Below are 22,345 nucleotides of genomic sequence, written 5' to 3'. Positions count from 1 at the left end.
GGTAAGAAATAGTGTTTGCCAGCCCTGAAGAGAAGTAATCTTTGTTGGCAACATTTCTCAGGGAAAAAAAACTGTTCAAATAAGATGTGGGAGGAAATTTCCCCCTCAGACAATTTGAGTAGCTGTCGACAGGCAGCAGATGAAAGGCGAGGAGTGCTGGATGCCGCAGGCCGTGCAGGGAACACAGGCAATGGCTTCAGCAGCTCTGGGTTCAAATGGAAAATTAATTTCTTTCTGAGGGGATCCAAAGTGCTTTTCATGCTGTCCTTTCTTTAAACAGTTGGTGATTTAATTCTGCTGAGTGCAGTGTGGGATGAGAAGTGAGGCAGTAAAGGAGGGACCTCTCCAAACACAGCCTGTGCAGCCCCAGCTCCTGAGGCAGCCATGGGGTCACGGTGGCCCTTCCAACATTCCCACATTGGCTATGTTCGACCACAATATTTATAATTTTTGCCCTTCAGCTGGAGCGGGAATCAGCCTCCACAAATCAGGAGTTTATTAAGGCAGACAGCAGGATTTCTGCTGGCAAATTCGGAGTGGAATGAGATGATCTCTAAGGACCCTTCCAACCCAACCCATTCTATCACTCTGTGATAAATTTTGCACTGGTTTTCCCCAGCATTAATATTTCTGATGACAAAACAAGCAGTGACAGCTGTGTTCTACCTTAAACAGAAATGCTGCCTTAACCAGAGGAGAAAAATGGATGAATATGAAAATAGGCATCATGAATATTCAGATACATTTGCAAATTAAGAGACTTCAACTGTGTCCTTGTCCTTTGTGCATTTTCCACAAATATTGAAAGGGGAACTCTCCTGGGACAAACGTTCATCAGCACAGCAAGTTTTGAAGAAGGAACCCACTCAATCTACAGCAGATATGCACAACATGAATATTGTGTGTATTCACAGGAGAAAGATGATTCTGGGAACCTCCAATTAGGCAGCAGAAGATTTTCCTATGGTCTCAGGAAAGAACTAAAGAAAAAGGCTTATTTTGATAAATTTTTCAGCACAGATTTTTGAAATGGGAAATACAAACATGAGAAAAAGACAAACTTCACCCATGAATTATTCCCTCAGAATTGTGAGGGGGGAAGAATGCCCCCTCGAGCCAGGCTGGGAGTGGCAGCTACTCAAGTGAAGTGTGTTGTTAATTGTGTGCAGGCAGCAGCTGAACCTGTGTGTGCTGACCTGCCTGAAAGCCCTGACTCGGGGTCCCCAGCTCAGGGATCTGCCTAATTAATTCCTAATAACCCAAACTTCATCTCTGTGTGCAGCCCGACCAGTGCTTGGGGTGTGCTCAGACAGCACCACCCTGCCGTGGTGTCAGCACCTCCTGCAGCCACCTCGGTGCCACCTCTGGCTGACGGAGCTGCATCCTTATCTTAAAAAAATCACAGCCATCCCCTTTTCCCTTCCATAACCACTGCAGAGGATGCTGTTGTGTCAGTGTCTCTGGTAAGACACCCCAAACCCTGACAGAACCCAAAGCATCAGCAAAATCCCATATTTACCCTTTCAGTTTATCATCACAATGAAGGGACGTGAAAACCTCGCCATGTAATTCCACCTGGAGGCTTTCTCCCATGCTGAAACATTGCACAGTTGTCCAGTTTTGTTAGATTTCCCTCAGAGATGCCCAATAACCTTCAAACAAACCCAATTCATAACACCACCAGATGTGCCCGTTTCGCTTTTCATGGGAACATGCCATGCAAGGTCTCTGGGTAGGAGGTAACAACCCAGACAAGAACAATTTCTGTTTTGCTGGTTTGAAAGTGGAGCTTTCAATATCTTGGCCTGTCTCTGAGTTTTTGTTTAACTTGGGGAATTTTTCAGTTTACAAAACAGCCCGACAAGGATAATTAGGGTAGAAACATGCCTGACAATTCCAAATGCTCCCTGTCAAGCATATGGGCTAACACCTAGTTTTATTAATTCTCTAATTTTCAAGGGGTGATACAGTTGTATTAGAAGCGGTGTGTAGGTGGCTCATTTTTCCCTCCTCACATTCCCTTTGACAGTAGTTTGAAATAACATTCATCAAACAGTATAAAAGAAGTCGAAAGAAATTAATTAAGCAACCTAGAAGGAAAAATAAGATGTCTTTCCAACAGGACTTGCATTATTTAGGCTTGTAGTGCTGCACAGTGTAATTTCCTGGGAAGAAAAGGCAGGATAATGGTGTATTCCTGCTTGACTATGAAACAGCACCTTTGGAGCATCACCGGTGATAAGGAAGTTCTGAAACAGAAGTGGCTGAGAGTTTCCTATTGAAGATTTGCTCTGAATACCGTGCAATATACACATATATAAATACATATATGCTCATATATCACTGCTTGCACCTCCTCCAGCAGGAATTGGGGATTTCTGATCCTCTTCCTGCCTTTTCGTGTTAAGGGTTGAGGGCAGAGATGGTGATGCCGTGTTTAATTTAATCTCATCAAGTGAACAAAATCCAGCTTTTTAAAAGCCTCTGTTGTTCAAGGGTGTTTAAACAAACATTGTCCAGGTTTTGCCCAGGAGCACACGTGGCACTGCAGGGCCAGATTCCAGCTCTCCACCTGTAATGAGGATTATCCATGGGCTGCACACTTCATGGCACACACTCCCATTCCACTCCAGGCTCCTCTGCCTGTTTCTGCTTCTCCAGCTATCCCAACCTCACTAACGTAGCTCTCCCTATCCCAAATTCTAATTTAATCCAATCAGTAACACCACCAGAAGTGGCACAGGGAATTTATCTGTGGAGTCTCCGGGCACAGCCCTGGTGAGAATTTGTCCAGCCATTCTGCTCCACCAGACTGCTGCCAGCTCTCGCTTGGTCACATGGCTTAGGGGACACGAAATTCCAGCTATCCTGCTCTGCTCCCGAGGGATGGCCACAGCACTGCCCTTCCTGCATCCAGCCAAAATAACCAGAGTGGGCCCGACATCCCATCAGTCCCCCAGTTCTGAAGGAATCCTGATTTAACAGAAGACCACTCACCAAATTAATTTCCAGGGATGTGAACCAAGTACCCATTGAAATCCAAAAAACTGCTTATGAAAACGTGGATGTAAAGAGCTCAGGATCTCTTTGTGACTGCTGGCAGCCTCCCAGCTACTTTACTGAACACAATCCTCAGATAGTTCTTAATTTCATGTTCATATTATCAGCTGCTCAGGGTAATATCACAGGAAAGGCCATGGATATAACAACACTGGGTTCATCATTCCCAAGGAATCTGCTGGGTACAAGGGAGCCACGAGGAAGAGATTAACTGATTTATCCAAGAAATTTTCCAACACATCCTGTATCTTTCTCATCAGATGCTGGTTTTACCTGAGCAATGACTCAAGCGTCTCTTTGTCCTTCCACCTACCTGGCTTAAACCCAGCAGTCAGAACACACACAGGGTTTTCAGCAGCAGAGCTCCAGCCTGACTAAATCCAACTTCCACTCCAGGACAGGACTGAAACCTGGATTCTCCTTTTCTGCCTAAATTCCCTCGGGCAACTCCTAAAGCTGGATTAGCAGTGGAGCACTGTCCCTTGGGCACTTCCCAGGGCTGGGTGCTGGCTCAGCACGCTGCCCACCAGGACTGATCCTCTCCGTGCTGCGCTTCCCTCTGGACAGCGCGATGGGAAACGCTCCTTCCAAGAGCCTCTGGAAGGCTTAGGCTGTAATTGCTTGTAAACCACTTAAGCAGTAAGTGATACAGAAATCCAAGTGGTAATTGTAGCAGAGGCTTGAGATTAATCTATTTTTGGCTTGTCAGATGTTCTTATGGACCTCATTCAAGGCAGTCACTGAAAGCTGTAAAGTGTCCAAAAAGTGACTGGAAAAAATAGTTTTATTAAAACCATTACAGAGGCAAATCCAATCTTCAATTCACTCTCTGAAACCTATTGGTGTGGCCTGCAGATGAGGCACTCATGAACATCTTCTGGGCAGAGACCTGGGGAGAGCCACAAAAAGTTTTATATCAGAAAAAGAGTGCTCTAATTTTGGATTCCCAAAGCAAAACGGTGCAGGGAAAGTCAGTGAACAGAGGCAACAGGAGTCTGCCAAGAGGGGATAAGGAGCTTGTCCTGATCCAGGAATCAGGGCTCTGATGCCAGGTTCTGTTTTCCCCACTTGCCCCCAGGTGAGCAGTGATTAAGAGCAGACACTCGTTAGTGACCAGAAACTCTGCAGGGTGCTCTGACTTGGTGCTGTTCTCCACAGGACACCATGAGATGGTTGGACACCTGGACTTGATGGTCTTAAAGATCTTTTCCAACTTCAATGATCTCAGGATTCTCTGTCAGTACACTGATGCACTGTTTGGTGTGACTGAAGAACCCCAAAACTCTTGGTTTAACTCTCAAACTCCCAGAGATGCGAGCACCAGTTCATTATCAGGTAATAGAAACATCTTTCCCCATAGAGCCGCAACTTTTCCAAACTTTCCACCAACTTCCATTTTCCATAGCCTCAAGGTCAAGGTTATCCTTTATTATTTTTTCCATCATTTTCTTCCCATTTACTTTGGATTAGTGCATATTCTGTCAATAAGGACAAATGAAATTCCAGGCCAATGTAAACCCTGTCTGCTCTATGAATGTTTCTTTTTTCATACCAACTTTCGATGAAACAGAAAATGGCTGATGCCACAATATGCTTTAATTATTTTCTTCATAAACTATCAAATTAAATTTTAAGAAGCTGGAGATGTTATCTCTTATTAAACTGGGACTGAACTCAGAGATGTAACTCTTAATGAAACTTCCCACACCAAAAAGCTTTTTTGTAATGTTAATAATTTTCAGCAGCCTGCCATGTACAGTATCGCACCAAAGCTTATGATTTTCACATTCCACCCCCTGCCATGGGCAGGGACACCTTCCACTACCCCAGGTTGCTCCAGGCTCCATCCAACCTGGCCTTGGACACTTCCAGGTTCTTCTAAACCATTATACAGCCTCCAATATTTTTGCTGGGACTTTCTACTCACTGTATTCTGAAGCTCAACCCCAAAAAGCAGTGCTGGATAACCCAATGATGAGCACGGCAGCACCAGGTAAGTCGCAGCCCACCTGGAAAACACAGACATTAATCAACACCAGCTTTAAGGGAAAAGTGTTTTCGCTATTTTAAGCAGCAAGAAAATCTCAAATTATCAAAGAAACAGAGAAAAGCTGGTCTGTGAGTAGAATCATGGAGTCATTAAGGTTGGAAAAGCTCTCTAAGATCACTGAGTCCAGCCATCGATCCAACACTGCCAAGCCCACCACTAATCATGCCCCAAAGAACCACAGCTACACATTCTTGGAACACCTCCAGGGATGGAGACTCCACCACCTTCCTGAGCAGCCAGTTCCAATGCCTGACCACCCTTTCAGATAAGAATTTTCCCTGCCATCCAATCTAAACCTCCCCTGGTGCAACTTGAGGCCATTTCCTCTCATCCTATCTCTTGTTACCTGGGAGCAGAGACCAATCCCCACCAGGCGACAATGTCCAATTTGCTTTGGAAAGTGCAATGATCAAAATGTGGCACATTCTGGGGCAAAACACAAAATCCGCAGAAGTCACTGGATCATATATTTGGATCCTGCCTTAAGGGATGAAGAACAGAGTGAGAGATGAAAATGCAGCAGCTGGTAAAAAATCATTAAAAAGCATAAGGCAGAGATGAGGAAATACTGAAGTTGCCGGGAGAAAAAAGAATGGAACAAAGACACGGAACAAAGACTCTCAGTCTGCCAAAGTTTCCACAATTTCATAAAATGTACAAAATGCAGCAGAGAGAAAGGGGAAAGGGCAAACAAACCAGCTCCTGGCTGGGCTGGGAGTGGAGCACCCGGGTCATGTCCATCCCTATTCCCAGCTCTGGGGCTCGGTGTGCTCAGCACGGCATGTCCTGCCCTCCCACCCAGGGCCCCTGTGCAATTCATTCCAGCTCAGCTGTTGGCCAACTTCCTTCTGGTCACACAGTGACAGTCCCAAGGGCTAAATGTCCATGTACCCCTTTTGGCCAAGAACACCTGAATCCCACCACGAGCAAACCAGCACTCATCCAGTCACAGACAGAAACAGACAGGCACAGACAGAAACACTGATTTTTCCAAATGGAAATTTCTCTGTTGTTGGTGGTAAAACACTGCTGCACTTTTTTTTTTTTTTTCTGTTTAATTTTATTCATGAGCTGAAGTAACTTTGGGCAGTCACAAACCAATTTTTCACTGTGTTCTGAACAGATGGTTGTTCCAAGAATATCAGCATCCTGGCAGTGTCAAACAGCCTTGACCTTCCCAAGCAGCGCTGCAGACTTTTTGTTAGAAGGAAAGAAATGAAGAACCACTCACATAGTCCCAATTTTTTCCTGGATTATTAAACACAGTGGACAACACAGGCACAAACTGTGCTCAAGAAAAAACCTGAAATTTGGCCTCAGAGAAGCAGGAATGGCTTCTGGAATCAGTGGGGGTGTACAGACAACTCCAAGGTCACATCAGACTCCCCTCGCAGAAGCAGAAGAGTGAAGAGATGTGGTGGGAGCCCCCCCACACCATCTCCAGCTCATCCTGCCCTAAGGAGAGCTGCTGTGATGGGCTGTGCAAAGCCCAAAGAAAAACCACAAAATATCCCAGTCCTCAAGTTCAGGCTTTATCCAGCAAGGGTCCAGTTACAATTTCCCAGTTATAAATAGCCAGAGTTCACTGTGAGCCTTCAGCAACCGTGGGCTGGCACAGCTTTGGGGACCTTTGGCAACAGAGCCTTCAGAGGGAAGGCAGCTCATTTTGTTCTGCTTTTGAATTTTTTTTAGAGATATAATCCTATTTTTAAGATCATTTAAATATCATCTGTGCTCAGTTCTCCAGAAGCCACATTAAAAAAAAAAAAAAAAAAAAAAAAAAAAAAAAAAAAAAAAAATCCAAGTCAATTTTACTGCAGTTAAATCCCCATGTCCTTAATCTCCAGGGAGAGGCCAGGTTCCTTCCTGGAGACAATCCTGCTTTTTTAGCACACGTGAATTATTTTGTACCTGACTGGTGTCTATCAAGACATAAAAACTTCGGGGGCAGCACCCAGGGAGCAACTCCTGTCATGAGATCAATGCCTCATTATGGATTAAACATAAAAGTTAAGACATCCTTAGTTTCCAGTTGACAAAGAGTGGCATAAATCCCACATAAATTCCACACTGGCATTTGGGGGATTTTGTGCAAATTACTCCAATGACCTCCTGCTAAGAGCAGGTGAAGAGCTGTCACCCTTCCAGCCAGCACTGCCTCGGAGCTCTGAAGTATCACAGAGGGATTTGGGAATGAGTCCAGGGTTAGCCAGAGAAAGGGAGCCCAGTAATCCCAGCTGGCATCCCTTGGATGGCAGGAGAGGATTCCAAGGCGGATGGAGGCGGGAGGCCGACGCTCCGCTGCGTTTTGAAGATGACCACGTGTGAGGAGTGGCTGGGTTAAACCAGCTGGCACCTGAAGCAGGGCTTTGGAGCAGGAGGCAATTAGATAAAGTATGAGCACTTCTGAGTGAAATCCCTTCCATTCTGAGGCATCTGAAGTGACGGAACATCTCGGGAAAAGGCAAATCCAGCTCTTTAGAGCAAAGTGTGTTCCTTGATGCCGGCTGCCCTGGGTACTCTCTGCCTTTTAATGCTACTGAGAACCATTCATTACTCCTCTGACTCAGAGGTTTAACTAATTCCCAGCAAAGCTTTGTACCCAGACAGAAGAAAGCTCCACTCAGAGGGTCAGCACTGAGCCTCCAGCAGAACGTGGGCAGGGGAACCCGTTGGCTCCTCTTTTACATAAGGAACAAAATGGAAAAACCAAAGGCTGAGAGGCTGTGAGAGCACAGGGGAAAAAACCCAGAATTTAGATTCAGAAATACTTAGGACACCAAAGAGTGGAAGATTCTTGCTTAAAAACAACGGGTGTGGGCAGGGGGCACATTTGCCTCTAACCACAACAGAAATATGGGGCTTTCTGGTTCATGCAACTGATGACAAGGGACAGGGCCTCAAGCTGTGCCAGGGAAGGTTCAGGTTGGATATCGGGAAAAATTACTCACTGAAAGAGTGGTTAAACATTGGGATGGGCTCCCCAGAGAAGTGGTGGAGTCACCATCCCTGGAAGTGTTCAAAAAACCAAGCAGAGGTGGCACTTGGTGATATGGCTTAGGTGACATGGTGGTCAAAGGTTGGAACTGATGATCTTGGAGCTCTTTTCCAGCCCTACTGATTCAAGGATTTTGTGTGTCCATCTTGGAGAGAGAGATCCAAGACAGCAAAAATGCAGCACCAATATTCCGTGCTCTGCCTAATACCCAGCGATTTTCCTGCACTGGTGTCCCCAGTTTCCCATAATTTCCCACTGCTAATTTCACCTCTTAATTGTTTAATGATTCGTGGAAAATAGGAGGAATGATGAACCTCTCTTCGCTCTCAGCATGTGAGAAAATGAAACCATCCAAGCAATGATCCAAACTCCACTAAGTGGAAATTTGGCCCTGGAAATACTCATCCTGGGGTTTTTCTGCCGTCACAATTTTCCTTCAGCTGTCAGAGCAGCGAGATGAAATAACATCCTGTATTCATAGTGCCATCTGCATTCCAAAATCTCCTACTGATCAGTGCAAGTGTCCAAAGAACACTTCCAATTTGTCACAATAACCTTCAAAACCTGGCAGAAAATCATGCAAGTTATTTCTTGCGGATCTTTCTGTATCTTGTGATTATTTCTATTTCGCCAATACAATTCTGAACATTTTCCTTTGCATTTCCCATATTTCTCAGAAGGACTGAGAGGTTAAAACCTGCAATGGGTTTATTTTGCTCTCTGTGCTCCTGTTTGGTGTTTCTGGACATTTAAGAAACACTGAGATGACTGCACTTGGAGCAGGACCAGAAATGTGTTTGAAAAGGCTTCAAACTGACACATCTCAGAATATCAATAATCAGGCTGCTTTGCTCAATTCCACTTGTTCTTTTTTTCTCTTTTACAACAAATTTTAGATTTTCGTGGGAACAATTGCACCAAAAAAGTGGGGTTTAAGCATCAAGCATGAGAACCCTGTTTTAAAACTTTCACTTTAGCCTTTTAAAAAAGGCAAAAAATATGAAATGCCAGAGCTCTGAGTTCCCTGAGCAAGGTGCTCTGTGGGTTCAGGAGACAGGGGAGACTCTCCACAGGTGTTCCCTGTGGGTATTGTTACTGGCATTGAGCTGGGGGGTAAAGCTCACCCTGTGTGGGTGGTGCCACCTCTAGTCCCCTGTGCACATCTGGCCAGCTGTGAGTGGCCCAGCTCAGGCAGATGCCGCTCCTGCCACTTCCATCCCTTCAGCGAACACCCATCGGGGTTAGGAGGCATCAAAGCTTATGGGAGAAATTTATTCAAACCTGTGAACAGCCTCTGCAGCTGGATCCATCCAGCTCTGAGCAGGAACCCGGGGAAGAGCCTGATCTGCTGCGATCTGTTGGGAATAGGGACCACAGAGACTTGCTGGGCTTTGTGAGGCTTGAGGAAGCAGCTCCCTGAGCTTCCAAACCAAGGCAATTTGCCTGACACAGAACGTGTTTGAAATGCACTCAGCATTGGGAAATGCAGATTACACTGCAAGTCTATAAAAAGCTCTGTTTAAATAACAACTCCAGAGCTTTACCAGGGACAGTTTTCTAGGACACCGGGCAGAGCCCTGGGATGAGCTTGTAAAGGTCGAGCCATAAGCAACTGTCTGTACAAATTTTATGAGTGGGAGCTAATAAACAAAAAACTGAAGGAAGAAGTCAATAGCCATTACCAACCACAAAAACAGATCCTGTGCACTGCAAAAAGAACTCAACAAATCGTTGGTAGTGACTGTGCTAAGAAACCCATCAGAGAATTCACAGAACTTGGAGAGCAAATCCAGTGGCTGCTGCTTTAAATTCTGCACTTGCATTAAAAATTCATCAGAGTATTTATAGCCAAGTTAAAATAAACCACCAAACACAGCCCTGTTGGTGCTCACAACCTGTTGCAATGGGGATATTGGGCAGCACCTTTTCCAGGTGCTGCTGCTGTGGGAGATGGGTGGAAGGGAAGGGCTGGGGAAGGGAAGGGAAGGGCTGGGGAAGGGCTGGGCTGGGGAAGGGAAGGGAAGGGAAGGGAAGGGAAGGGAAGGGAAGGGAAGGGAAGGGAAGGGAAGGGAAGGGAAGGGAAGGGAAGGGAAGGGAAGGGAAGGGAAGGGAAGGGAAGGGAAGGGGAGGGAGGGGAAGGGCTGAGGAGGAGGGAGGGAGGGAGGAAGGAAGGAAGGAAGGAAGGAAGGAAGGAAGGAAGGAAGGAAGGGAGGAAGGAAGGGAGGAAGGAAGGGAGGAAGGAAGGGAGGGAGGGAGGGAGGAAGGGAGGGAGGGAGAGAGGAAGGAAGGAAGGAAGGGAGGAAGGAAGGGAGGAAGGAAGGGAGGGAGGAAGGGAGGGAGGGAGGGAGGAAGGGAGGGAGGGAGGGAGGGCTGGGCTGGTGTGATGCTGCAATGCAGCTCCTGTGTAACCTCCTCCGCTGGAGCTGGGCAGCAGCCCCCTCACAGAGAGGGAAGGACAGAGCCTGAGGTGGGAAGGGAATGCCCCCAGCCACGCTCCCTGGGCATTCCCATTCAATGGAGATGTTCCCCAGCTCCTGGGGATGAACGGGGCTGGATGTGCAGAAAGACTCAGTGATGTGACCACAGTGGAGCAGTTGCTGCCATTTGGCCTCTGGATGGTCAAACACTAAACAAAGCCCTCCAATACCGCAGGAAAATAAATGTTCTGAAGAGTGACACCGGCTCAGGGCTGGGCCCCACATGGCTGGTGCTGTGAGGGTGGGCAGGCCCTGGCACAGGGTGCCCAGAGCAGCTGGGGCTGCCCCTGGATCCCTGGCAGTGCCCAAGGCCAGGCTGGACATTGGGGTTGGAGCAGCCTGGGACAGTGGGAGGTGTCCCTGCCATGGCAGGGGTGGCACTGGGTGGGCTTTAAGGTCCCTCCCAACCCAAACCAGTCTGGGATTCTTTGATCCACAGCTCCCACTCCCAGAGAACCTCTGGAAAGTAGAAGGTGAAAACGTCAAATCAAGAGAAATTGGCCATTTATTCAAAGACAACACACAAAGAAAGAAAGGTGGCACCCAGGCAGGCAGTTTGGGGGCCAAAAATTAAGTGCTAATAAAAGGTGACCTTTGCTGCAACTGCCTAATTTCTCCTCCATTTACTAAGAGAATTAGAAACCCTGGAGAAGAGCAGAGTTCTGTGAGCCAGCAGGGTCACACCTCCTGAATTTCACAGAGCTCTGTTCGTTCTGGTTGACTCCTCCCAGAGCATCCTTACATTTATTCATTTAATTGTTGTTATAACTGAATGCTATTGACAGCAATTGATAGATAAAGGTTAAAGCTCACCCAAACACTGGAAAAAATATCTATTCCCAGCTCTGCCCATTGCACAGCAATGCTGTCCTTTGAGTGCAAGGACTCTGAGACTGAAATTCAGCTTCTCTAGAGCAAAACTGCACAAAATTATCCCAGAGAGAAGAACCCACACGTCTTCCTTGCCCAAGCAGACCTGCACCACAGAAATGCAGCAGAGCAGCTCAATTACCAACAGTTACAGCACAGCAGGATGTACAGTTTTCTAATTGAATACACTCAGTTACAAGCAATAAATAAAATAAAGAGAACATTTAGAATGAATAAAAACATACCTTTGAATAAAATATACTCTCATTAGGAGAAATGATGACTGCTACAAAATAAAATCACCGAGCTACTTCTGTGACAGGCAATTTTTAATCAAAGACAGTTCTATGCAAATTAAGGAAAGCAAATCTCTAAAGGAATAATAGTCTGCCTTAACAGTCCTCTCCTTTTTCCTGTATAGGTGCCATGGATGCTCTGTTATAACTGGGGCTATACAGTGTCCTTCAAAGCTTGTGCTGTATTTTCCAAAGCAGGTAAAATTTTAAAAAGATTAAAAATAGAAAATTTAGATTTTGAGGTAGTTCACAGAATGACATTTCAAATTTATATATAAATAATTCTAATTAATGATCAGTGCAGAACACCGTTAGGGGATTAAAACTGCAGGCCCCTACCACAGTACATAAAATTTTAGGGGCTCTGTTGGTCACAACGACCTGCATTCAGAGTGTGCCGGTCTCACAACTCCTGCAATCGATAGCAGCTCTTGGCCAAGCTCCACCCATCTTCTGAGCAGGACAAGAATTTCTGCTGTGTGCCACCTCCCCGTGAGCACAGCCAGGTTCTGTGGTGGCTGAGGTGTCCCAGGACGAGCTGAACACTCCATTCCTGCTGCACGAGGGCTCCACGCATCCTCACATCCTGTAATGTATATAATCAACATGGAAATTTATTCTCCAGCTGCCACCAAGCACTAATGAATTTAGTAACCACCTGGAAATGAAGTGTGGAGCTGCAGGTTGTCACAGGCACAGGGAGTTCTCAGCGTGGGGAAGGATTAATCTTTATTACACAGCTCACCAGGCTCGTTGCAATTATGGTGGCAATTTAGTGCTGGCTATGGGACCTGGGGGGAACAAGGAGAATATTTGCAGTAGGGTTTTTTTCAAGTTCACCTTCACGTTTTAGAAAATTCCTGGTTCTCCTCACTGGGAAAGAATTTAGAATTTTAGGGAAAATATTCCACAGTGATCCACAGCTCATTTAAAAAGTTTAGGTTGGAAAAGGCCTTGAAGATAGTCAAGTCCAATCATTAACTTGCTAAGATTGAGATGTTGTTGGGAGCAGGGGGTGTACAACCTGTTCAATAAAAATTAATTTAAATAATTAATAATGGCTGAGGATTTCAAAAAGAGGGGTTTTTTCTGTTCTAAACAAAGTTCTGCCTGATTAATGGTGTTACCTGGGAGGAGACGACAAGCTTTATTTATTTTATTCTTCAGCTGCCTCCGAAGTGGTGTCATATCTTATCTATTAAATAGCAATCAGCTGCTTCATTATTGGTACAGATGGCTGCTCATCCACGTATTCTTATCAGAACAATGCAAATTGAAAAATATTGAAAAGAGATCCAGTAAAACACTGGAGAAAACCCTCGGTGCACGTCGGGACAGGGAGCTGAAACACCTTCCTTGGATCAGTCCTCCAATTTACTGTAAAGTTTATTTTAAAGTTAGCAGTCCATTTGGAGTTATGATTAATGGTTTTGAAAAGGCTTTTTTTCAGCTGCTCCTCCCAACAAAGGATTTAGAATTAATTCACATCATCCAACTTCTTCCTTAATGGATTTTTAAGGTCCACTGCAAAGAATCAATCAATAGGAGGCTGAAAGCTCTGGCGTGTAATGCATCCAGCCCCGCCAGAGCAGGGCAGTGATCATCATCTGCAGTAATTGGAATTATTTGCAGTGATTAAGAAATTTAAAATAATCATTTGCATTCACTCAATTCAGGATGCAAAGATAGTGACTCAAGAAATACCAGAAGCTGGATTTTTTTGGTGTTTCAAGAGTATTTTGTGAATCTTCCCTCAAAAACTCAAATGCAGATGCCCTGAATGTGTTCCTGTCAGGGAACATCTCAGTTCCAGGGCACTATTTTCAGGACAAAGTGACATTTGCAGGTTAATGTTGTACCTTGCATGACTGCACACAACACTCCAGGCACTGGCAAGTAGAACAAGGAAATTCAAGCATTTCCATGTATTTTCTCCACTTGTCTTCTGCTATTGATTTTTTTCTTTTATGGATAGCAACTAAAGAAATTTAACACTTTTTAAACTCAGTTTCACTGGGGTTTTTGCCTAAATCAAATGAAAAATTAAAAAAAAAACCAGGCCATGTGTGAACAGAGAAGCTGCCACTGACTGAGAGGGAATGGGGTCAGGGAAGGGATGAAGATTTTTGGGAATGACACCAGAAAGGGGTTGGACGAGTTGGAAATGCCTTTTTACAACACTATTCCTTTGGAAACAGGGCCTTTTAAAATTTCTCAGTTACCAAAAGAAATAACAAGAAATTGTCACATCAATGGCCCCTAAATGACGAGTTCACTGTGCAGAATAAAACCAGCAATCTGTAAAATTCTAAAAAAAAATCAGGTTCTAAAATACAAACAATTCGGACAATTCTTGTAATAAAAAAAATTATTAATTTCTCCTTTCATTTTGATTTCCAAAGGCTGCTTTCCATTGATTCCATTGCTCCAGGCAAACACAACATCAAGTTGCAAAACTACATGTTCAAATTTGAACCACAAAACTTCAAAAGTCTTTTTTTTTTCTCTGATTCTCCAAAGAGGTGACAAGAACTCCAAACTTTTTAGTGCCAAAAGCTTTTATTGGAAAATTCCTCTTAAAAAAATAGCCCTGAAAGATACATTGAATTCCTGATCTTGAAAGTCCTAGAGAGGGGAAAGAACAGCTGTGCCATGCCCAAGGAATCAAAAAATAGCATCAGGTATTTCATGTGAGCAATATCCAAAATTTATCTCTTGCAGTAACAATAAAATAGGTTGAGATGTGGATGGGATCAAGCTAAAGGTCTGAGTTGAAAAATACAAACCTTTAGGGGACAGCAGGAAAAAATGGAATTATTGCAAGAATTAGTTCCTTCTGGAAGCAGAGTCAGCATGTGCAGAGATGAGGTTTTGCTGTAACATCCTGGAGTTTGTTCTTGTTATTGCTCAAGGACTTTAAGGTGAAATTCAATCAATGGACAGGCAAATATCTTCTCCCTGCTCAGGAACACACAAGTTCTGCTATGAGCTCTGAAAACCACCAGCATTTCCTTCCTGCTCAGGCAACAGCTTGAGAAAGAAGATTTTTGGCCAAAGTTGCTGTATCTGCAAAGATTTCCAGAACAGCCCCTGATCTCCAAATATTTACAGCATCTAAATATTCTTTAATTGGCTCCTTTTCTCTGCTGACCTGCGTGGTTGCTCACTTGTTAAAATTAATTATCTGTGGAGCACAATTAGGTTTTTTGAGGGAACAAAACAAAAAAAGGGCTGTTCCCTGGTTATCTGCATTTGCCCTCCGCCCATCCAGGCTGCACCTCCCTCTCTTTTGTCTGTAATACACAAAAATCTGCAGGTCAGGAGGCTGCTAAGCAGAACACAGGTGGGTAATTTATCAGGAGCACAATAAACTATTAAACCCAAAAGGTGCTTATCCAGCAGGGCTAATCCCACCACTGCAGCTCCATTTTCCATCCAGCACTCCCTTATGGATGCTGCAGCATCAGTCTAAAAGATCTTTTGGTAAATCACAGAACATTGCACAGGGGGCAGATGAAACAAATAAACCTGCAATAAAAATGCAGCACATTTTCTACCTGGCCTATTCCTCTTTCTCTGACATGACTTCCACTCTGATCCTTCGGCAAATGAAAATCCACGCATGAGTTTTCACTGAAAGGATCATATGGAATAAAATTCCACTTAAAATAAGGAATGGTCCATTTTCCTGCTGTTTGTACTTACCTCTGTAACAGATTATCAGCAGAACACCCTGGGATGGGCTGTCGCCCAGGGAGGTGCCCATGGGCGCCCTGGAATGGGCTCGGGAAGGAGTCTGTACATTTTACCCACCACGCTGCATCCTTTACAGGAGATTAATTGGCTCTCGTGCTTATGCAAATAGAGGAGCCAAGATTCCTGTGCATCCTTCTCCATAAATTAAAAACAATGCTTTCCTGCAGTTATGGCTGTAAAGGGGAAATAGACCTTGACTGGATGTAATGAGGCATTTGTGTTTGCAGTAACCAGAATTTACTGTTACTGCTCCAAGAACCATCACTCCTTGTTTAGGCTCTTAAGTGACAATAAGTGTGGCTAAAATAAATTCTAATGAACACTCCTGGGTCACCTTACTGAATTTATGGGGCATAATCCAGCATTATTTGAAATAACTGTGGTCTTTGGGGCTGTGGGGAGCAGTTGCAGCCACTGATTCTCTCCTTCGGGTCAGATAAAGGTTCAGACACACCAATTCCTGAGGGGCCTGGCTTTGGAAAGGTGACCTCCAGCTGAGCTTTGGCTCCCTGGAAAGGCCAGGAAAGGTCATTTGAGTGATGGCAAATGGAGCATGAAGCTGCTGCTGTGTCTGTCTCAGAGAAGGATGTTGGGCAATACTGGAGTTGAGTGGGTGCTGCTTGTCAGGAGAGGGAGGATGGAGGACCCCAACCCCCCTGGAGTCTCCCCAGTCTCCTTTACCCTCCCAGCAAAGCAGCTTTTTAGAAGATCTTCAGTTTAAGGAGTTCTCTCCAAAGACTGAGCTACTGCTGCATTTCCTCTTCCAAACGTGCTGAGCACTTAACGAGTGCATGGAGTCAGGGGTGGGCAGTGGAGGATCAGAACCCCCCAGATCCCAAGGCTGAGGAGTCAAATCCAGTTTAAGTTAAATAACTCAAGAAATCCTGTTGACTCCAAGGAGGCCAGATAATCTCCACAGAGAGACGATGGCAAGCCCTCGGTTCTTCCATTCCCTCGCAATCCATGACAGAAGCAGTTCCCAAAAAAGGTGAGGACATTTTGCTTTTCAATTAAAATAATGCACTTACATAACATTCCTGCTTTTCACTCTTTTGTGCCTGGTCTTCACTTCAGGAGCTTATCTGTGTGATCCAGATTTCTTTATCCACCTTTGTATCTCATTCCAAGGGAGCTGGACAGAATTTCAATACAGGACCAGAGTGGTTCTTTAGAAAAGCTTCCCAGCCCCATTATGTATCTGAGCAGTGGGTGGGAGGTGCAGACCATTGTCATGCTGCCCTTCTTCATCTTCCTGAAGGGAAAAATAGAAAAATGCTTGAATTTTTAACCTGTTTTTGAGGAAAATAAAAGCCTGGCCTCTATACAGTGCCTAAAGTCTAAGCTTGAAATAATGAGACTCCTAATTCTTCTGTAGTTAAGGGCCATGGGATATTACCCACTGAAATGCACCCATCACACAAGCCTTCATTATGGAAGGTGCTCTTCTATTTATTAAAAATAATATTAACATTGCTGCCTGTTTGTTTAATGCTTTTTTCTTCAGAGCACTTTTTAGGCATTAGCTAATTAATGTATGACTTGGGATATTTCGAGCGTGTCTCTCCTCGGCAGAGCTGAAGGATGGCTCCACTCAGGGCGAGGAAAAGAGATGTTTATTTGTACACTGTGGTCTCTCTGAGGCACGTCCACACCTCCAGCTCCTCTGGCCTCTTCAGAGGAGCCAGGGTGAGGCCAGGGCTGGGTTTTTGGCCTGGCTGGTGCTGCAGAGGGAAGGCAGTGTTGAAAATCTGGTTCATGGGCAGCAGCTGGATTAAGATTCCCAAACCCAGTGCTCAGCTCACAGCCCTGACAGAGCAGTCAACCCCTTGTAAAACCAAACCACCTTCACCTGTGCTGCTAAAAACACGGTGCCATTTATGGAATTCATCACCTGTCAACTCATTATGCTTTTCTGCAATGCCTCAAACATCAGCTCTGTGATTTATTCACTCACCAAAGCCGTCCAGGTCCTTTAACTGCACCAGGTCTGGGGACAATTTAACCTTTTAGGTGCAAAGAAAAGGGTTTTTCCAACCTGCCTTATATCTCAGAAAAGGGGAAACTTTGCTTTAAACTACACCCCAGTTAATAAAGCAAGAACTGAGTGTGTTTTAGGAACTGGATTCAAGTGCCCAATTTGTTGACTATAAAGTTTTCTTCTAGGAGAGCCCTTGGAATGGAAATTGGAATTCTCATGAACTTGGTGTAGCGTTGTGCTCTCTCGTGGCTCGCAGACCCTGTCACACACACACCTCTCCAGTGACTCTGATTTAAGTCATCTTTTAATGACCAATTCACCGGGTCCCTCCAACCAGGATTTCCTGTAAACCCCCCATGAAGGGGTCACAGAGCCACTGCAGGCTGGGGGTTTCTGTAGCTTCCACCCATCCCTCAAAACTCCCTCTGGGCATCTCCCTCTTCACCTCAGTCAGGCTCCAATTGCAAAATCAATCTCTAGCAGAACAATTTCCAGTTTCCTTCACACAGCAGTGATCTGCTGGAAGAGGATCCTGGCAGTTCAGCTGGAATTTCAGTGTGCTAATCCTTCCCCCACTGTGGCAGTGACAGCAGCAGGACCTAAGGGAGCCTCGCTGCCTCCACTCCTCTGAGTTAACCACATGGAAAGATTCCAGCTGGCTTCTGTCCAGGAGGATTTGACTCCTAACCAGGCTTACTCCCCTGAAAATATTTTTTCTGAAGGGAAATAAAATAAAATGAGGCACTTCTAGCACATAACTGCTTAAGATCATCTATTTTCCTTATTGCTCCTGGCTGGAAGCAGCAACCCAAGGGAAAAAGCTGCCTTTCCAAACAGCATCCTGCAACTCCTAAGTGCCCAGAGCATTCCCCTCTCCCCAGCTCCCCTGAGAGCAGGTAGGGGAAAAACCCAAGGACTTTCTGTTCAAAAATATGTGTTTCTAGGTTATTTCCAGACTCTGGGTTTTGTAGAGGAACATTTTGATTTCTTCAAAGTGTCTTGCTATTGCAATTTATTCAGGGAATGTTTGGGTTTGGATTTTTAATTCTTTCTTCCAGTCTCTTTGGTTTTTGCCTTCACTAAAACCTCATTTGCAGAGCAGGAGAACAGAGACCAGCACAATATATTTGCATAAAATGTATAAATGTTCTCACCTACACCTCCATAATTAATAATACTTAACAGCATATGGGACCACAGCTCTATAAAATGCACCTACAGACCACCTTCTGAGGCCTCTTTTTTGCAATTTTTTTTTTACCCAAATCTGACTTGGTGCCCTGAAACAAAAGCAATGAACTACGGCTCTTCAGAGCAGCCCTGACACCACCACCACTCTCCAGCATCATTTCCTTGGAAACTTCTGGTACCTGCACACTTTTCATTCTACATATCTTAATTTAGACTAATCAGGCCTTCCAGCAGGATCCTGGAAGATTCCCCAAATCATGACAATATAATCACTACATGATCAAAAGCCTGAAACACAAGCCATAGCCTCGAGCTATGGGGAAGGCAGCTACAAAACCCATCAGACTCAGAGCCATCCTGCAATTAATTCCTCGTGGCCCCAGCTCTGAAGTCAGTAACTGGGAGCAAGATCCCACTGAACATGAAAGAGATTATTTGGGATTAGCAGGAGAGGCTGCGGTGCCCCTTGGCCTCAGTGAATATTAAACATGAGAGCTGCAATGCAGATTAGAAGGTTCGCTTTAAGCAGCCTGTTTCAGGGCCTGCTGGGATGTGGATCTGTAACTTCCCCTGCTTTGGGTTATTAATTGTTCTTTTCCACTATGGAAACTCCATCAGATGAAGATCCAAGTTATTTTTTTAACCTTGTATCGACATGTTTTTCTTCAGGATTTTACCAGGGTATTCCTGGACTTTGATTATTTTTGGCACCTCCACAAAGCCAGTAACACAGAAATCATCATTTTCAGGCCTCTGCCATAAAGAACGACCGCTGCTCTGAAATGAACACACCAAACCAGGAGAAAGCCACTCAGCTCATCAGGGATGCTCTGATGTCTATGGTACTATTTCCAACTAAAATGAAACAGAGCCAGGCTTCAGCAATCCCGGAAAAACACCAGCCAGGTAAGGAATTAGATCTTGAGGCAAAATTCTGCTTCAATTTTACTTCCTGAGTAACTAATGAGATTCTGTATCCTCAGAACAACCATGCCCTGGCACAGCCACCCTCAGCTGGGATCTCTCTCCTCATTTCCTACGTTTCAAGGAGGTTTTAACCTCAATGATTCTCTAATTCCATGGAGATGGAAGCCAGCTGGACAGCTGGGATCAGTGGAGCCGCTGGGACCCTGCAGCCCAGGAAAGGGTTAAGGAAGCCCTCACATGTGTCCTACCCCAGGTGAGGGTCTGATTATCCCCCTGCAGCTTCAGCCACGAAGAGGGAACAGTTGCTGGGCACAAACCTCCCCGGGGGGTGAACAGCTGGAACAGCTGGAGCAGCTCTGGCGTCCTCGCCCTAAATCCCGAGGGCCGCGCGCTCCTTGGGAAGTTTGAAAGCAGAACCCGTCCTTGGGAAGTTTCAAAGCAGAATGTGCTGAAGAAAGGCTGCAGCATCCCCCCAGGGGGCCGGCAAGCCCTTCTCCCAGGAACTGCTGAGCTAGCAAATCGCTAATTGCTCCCTGCTCGTTACCTCTGAAGATGGATGGAAACTGCGGACACACAAACCCCGTCGCTAAAGCCAGAGGCTGTGGCCACACAAACCCTGGTTTATAACCAGATCTTTGAAGATCCAAGATCATATTTGCATCCAAAAAGTGTGTCCCCACTGTAACAAGTGCGTGAAAAGTTTGTTTCATGGATTATAATGGCTAATCCCTCCTGCCCCAAAAATATCTTCAATTCTCGGGCACCAGAAGGATGGGCTCACCCAGACTCTTTGGGAATCCTTGGCTCTGGTTACAAGGCAAAGAAAGATATGGGAAAAAAAAATCTCCAAACTCCCTCCCAAGCAGACAAAAAGAGAAATTCTCTCCAAAGGAAGCAGTGAGCCAAGATGCAGCTCCTGGACATCCTCCCCAGGACCAGGGTGTGTGGGAAGGCAGCCCCAGCACCTGGAGGAACATCTGGAGCCATTCCCTGGCACCAAAGCTTGTGGGAAGGGCCAAGCTGGAAAGCAAGGGCTGGAAGTGAGGAAGGCTCCAGCTGCCAGTCCTGCTCCAGAGATTCCCTGCAGGTCTTTTATCCAACATGAGTCAGTCTTTTCCTCTGCAACTCAGCGAGGAATACTCAGCTCCACTCCAAACCCATGTGCCACCCCCCTCCCAATGTTGATACTGATCTAAAAATAATTAAATTGAAAAATAATATAATTATGCTCCTTTCTTGTTCTCTGTGTTTGTATTTGGAGGCTTTTAGAGGAAATTTTCAGATCTATCAAAGTATCTGGAAATGTACTAATTATTTCAATGATGATACGATCCCAAGTGGCAAAGTAAACATAATTACCCATATTAATAGAAAACAAAATCAGCAACACTTCAAGGCTCTGTGGGCTTCAGCTGGTAAATATTGTCACAGTCGATCATTCACCACAAAAGGACATTTATTATGATTTTAAGTAAAGCTCCACCAATTTAACCAGGAAACTAAATGACCTTATGTCTCTCAGGATCTCCATTAGTGGGAAAACCTCAGTGTGAATGAAAAGCTCCCAGATTTGATAGTCAGATTATTTTGACTTGCTTGTTCCCTGCTCTGAAACCCTGCAGCTGTGTTTTCTTTTCTTAACTTTTCAAGCAAGTTCTGGGTGTCAGAAACCTCGGGTATGGTTGTTAAAAAGCTAAGAAAGAAAGTGACAGGATTTCACTGATTTCACTTGCTGCTGAAAATCCTCCTTTTCACAGAACTGAAGGGATATCACTGGATCTTTTGTTATTTTGTGAGCCTGTAAAGGTTTGCTTTAAGAAATAAAACAAAACAAGAAAAAGAAGTACCAAAATATATAGACTGATGCTTAAACTGAGACTTCTTCCTCTCTCCAGGGGCTGTTCGGCGTTTCAGGGCTGCATTTACCTCTGGCTTTGAAGCACCGGGAGATTTCCCTTCCATTCTGGGAGCACCTCCTGGGGCTGCGGCGGCTTTTGTTTCCCAGGCTGAGAGAGCAGCGCTGCCCTTCAGGAATGTCACAGGGATGGGGGAGCTGCTCTGGGCAAGGGACAATCCCTGGGCCCGGCCGAGCCCCCGGGCGCAGCACGGGAGGATGGAGCACGGAGCAGCCCCTCTGCCTTCCCACGGCTCGGCAGGAGCTGCTGCCACCGCCACCAGACACAGCCCCTTTAGAACCCCTGACAGAACATTTCCCTCAGCGGTGGAATAACTGGCAGGGATACAAAGCCAGAACAAAGCCGAAGGCAGGAGGCACCTGCTGGGTGACACCCCGAGTGCTGCAGCCTCGGTGGGAGCAAGGACCCGGCCCGCCTGCCCAGGCTCCGTCACCACGCTCGTGGTGCTCCTAAGGACACAGAACTGCCAAAAAAATTACAGGAATTTGCTCTTTTGCTGCTAATATCCTCTACTTTCCACAATTTTCCCCCCTTTGGCTATGGAAAGGGTTGGGTGGCCATTGGAGTCAGCAGACATCACACACCACCTTTAACCACTCTGTGCTTCCCAAGGGCCAGAGTCAGTGCTGGAATTAGCACCTCATCACTTGGCAGTATCACTTATCTACCTTATTCCTGAAGGCAAAATGCAATTAGAAATTTAAATAATAATTAAATGAAAATCTTTTAAATCTTGATTTGCGTATTCCCAATTTTCGCCTTCCTTCCCTGCGCCTCGCTGCTAAGCTGTCTCCTTGCAGTCTACTTTGGGTTTAGCATTAGGTGA

General features: G+C 45.3%; 1 long non-coding RNA gene across 1 annotated transcript in view; it reads right to left on the bottom strand.

Moving 5' to 3' along the window:
- Nucleotides 1-11,072: 11,072 nt before the first annotated feature.
- LOC125331838 overlaps nt 11,073-22,345 on the bottom strand; it is a 58,428-nt gene continuing 47,155 nt past the window's right edge. The window contains exons 4-6 of the long non-coding RNA XR_007206233.1: nt 16,536-16,759; nt 14,538-14,709; nt 11,073-12,337 (exon numbers count right to left, since the gene is read on the bottom strand). This is a non-coding gene — a long non-coding RNA (uncharacterized LOC125331838). The remainder of the gene's footprint in view (nt 12,338-14,537; nt 14,710-16,535; nt 16,760-22,345) is intronic.

Source organism: Corvus hawaiiensis, chromosome 11 (genome assembly GCF_020740725.1).
Source record: "Corvus hawaiiensis isolate bCorHaw1 chromosome 11, bCorHaw1.pri.cur, whole genome shotgun sequence".
Taxonomy (NCBI): Eukaryota; Metazoa; Chordata; class Aves; order Passeriformes; family Corvidae; genus Corvus; species Corvus hawaiiensis.
Note: the sequence above shows the minus strand (reverse complement) of the source record. Positions and strands in the feature narration are given on the sequence as shown.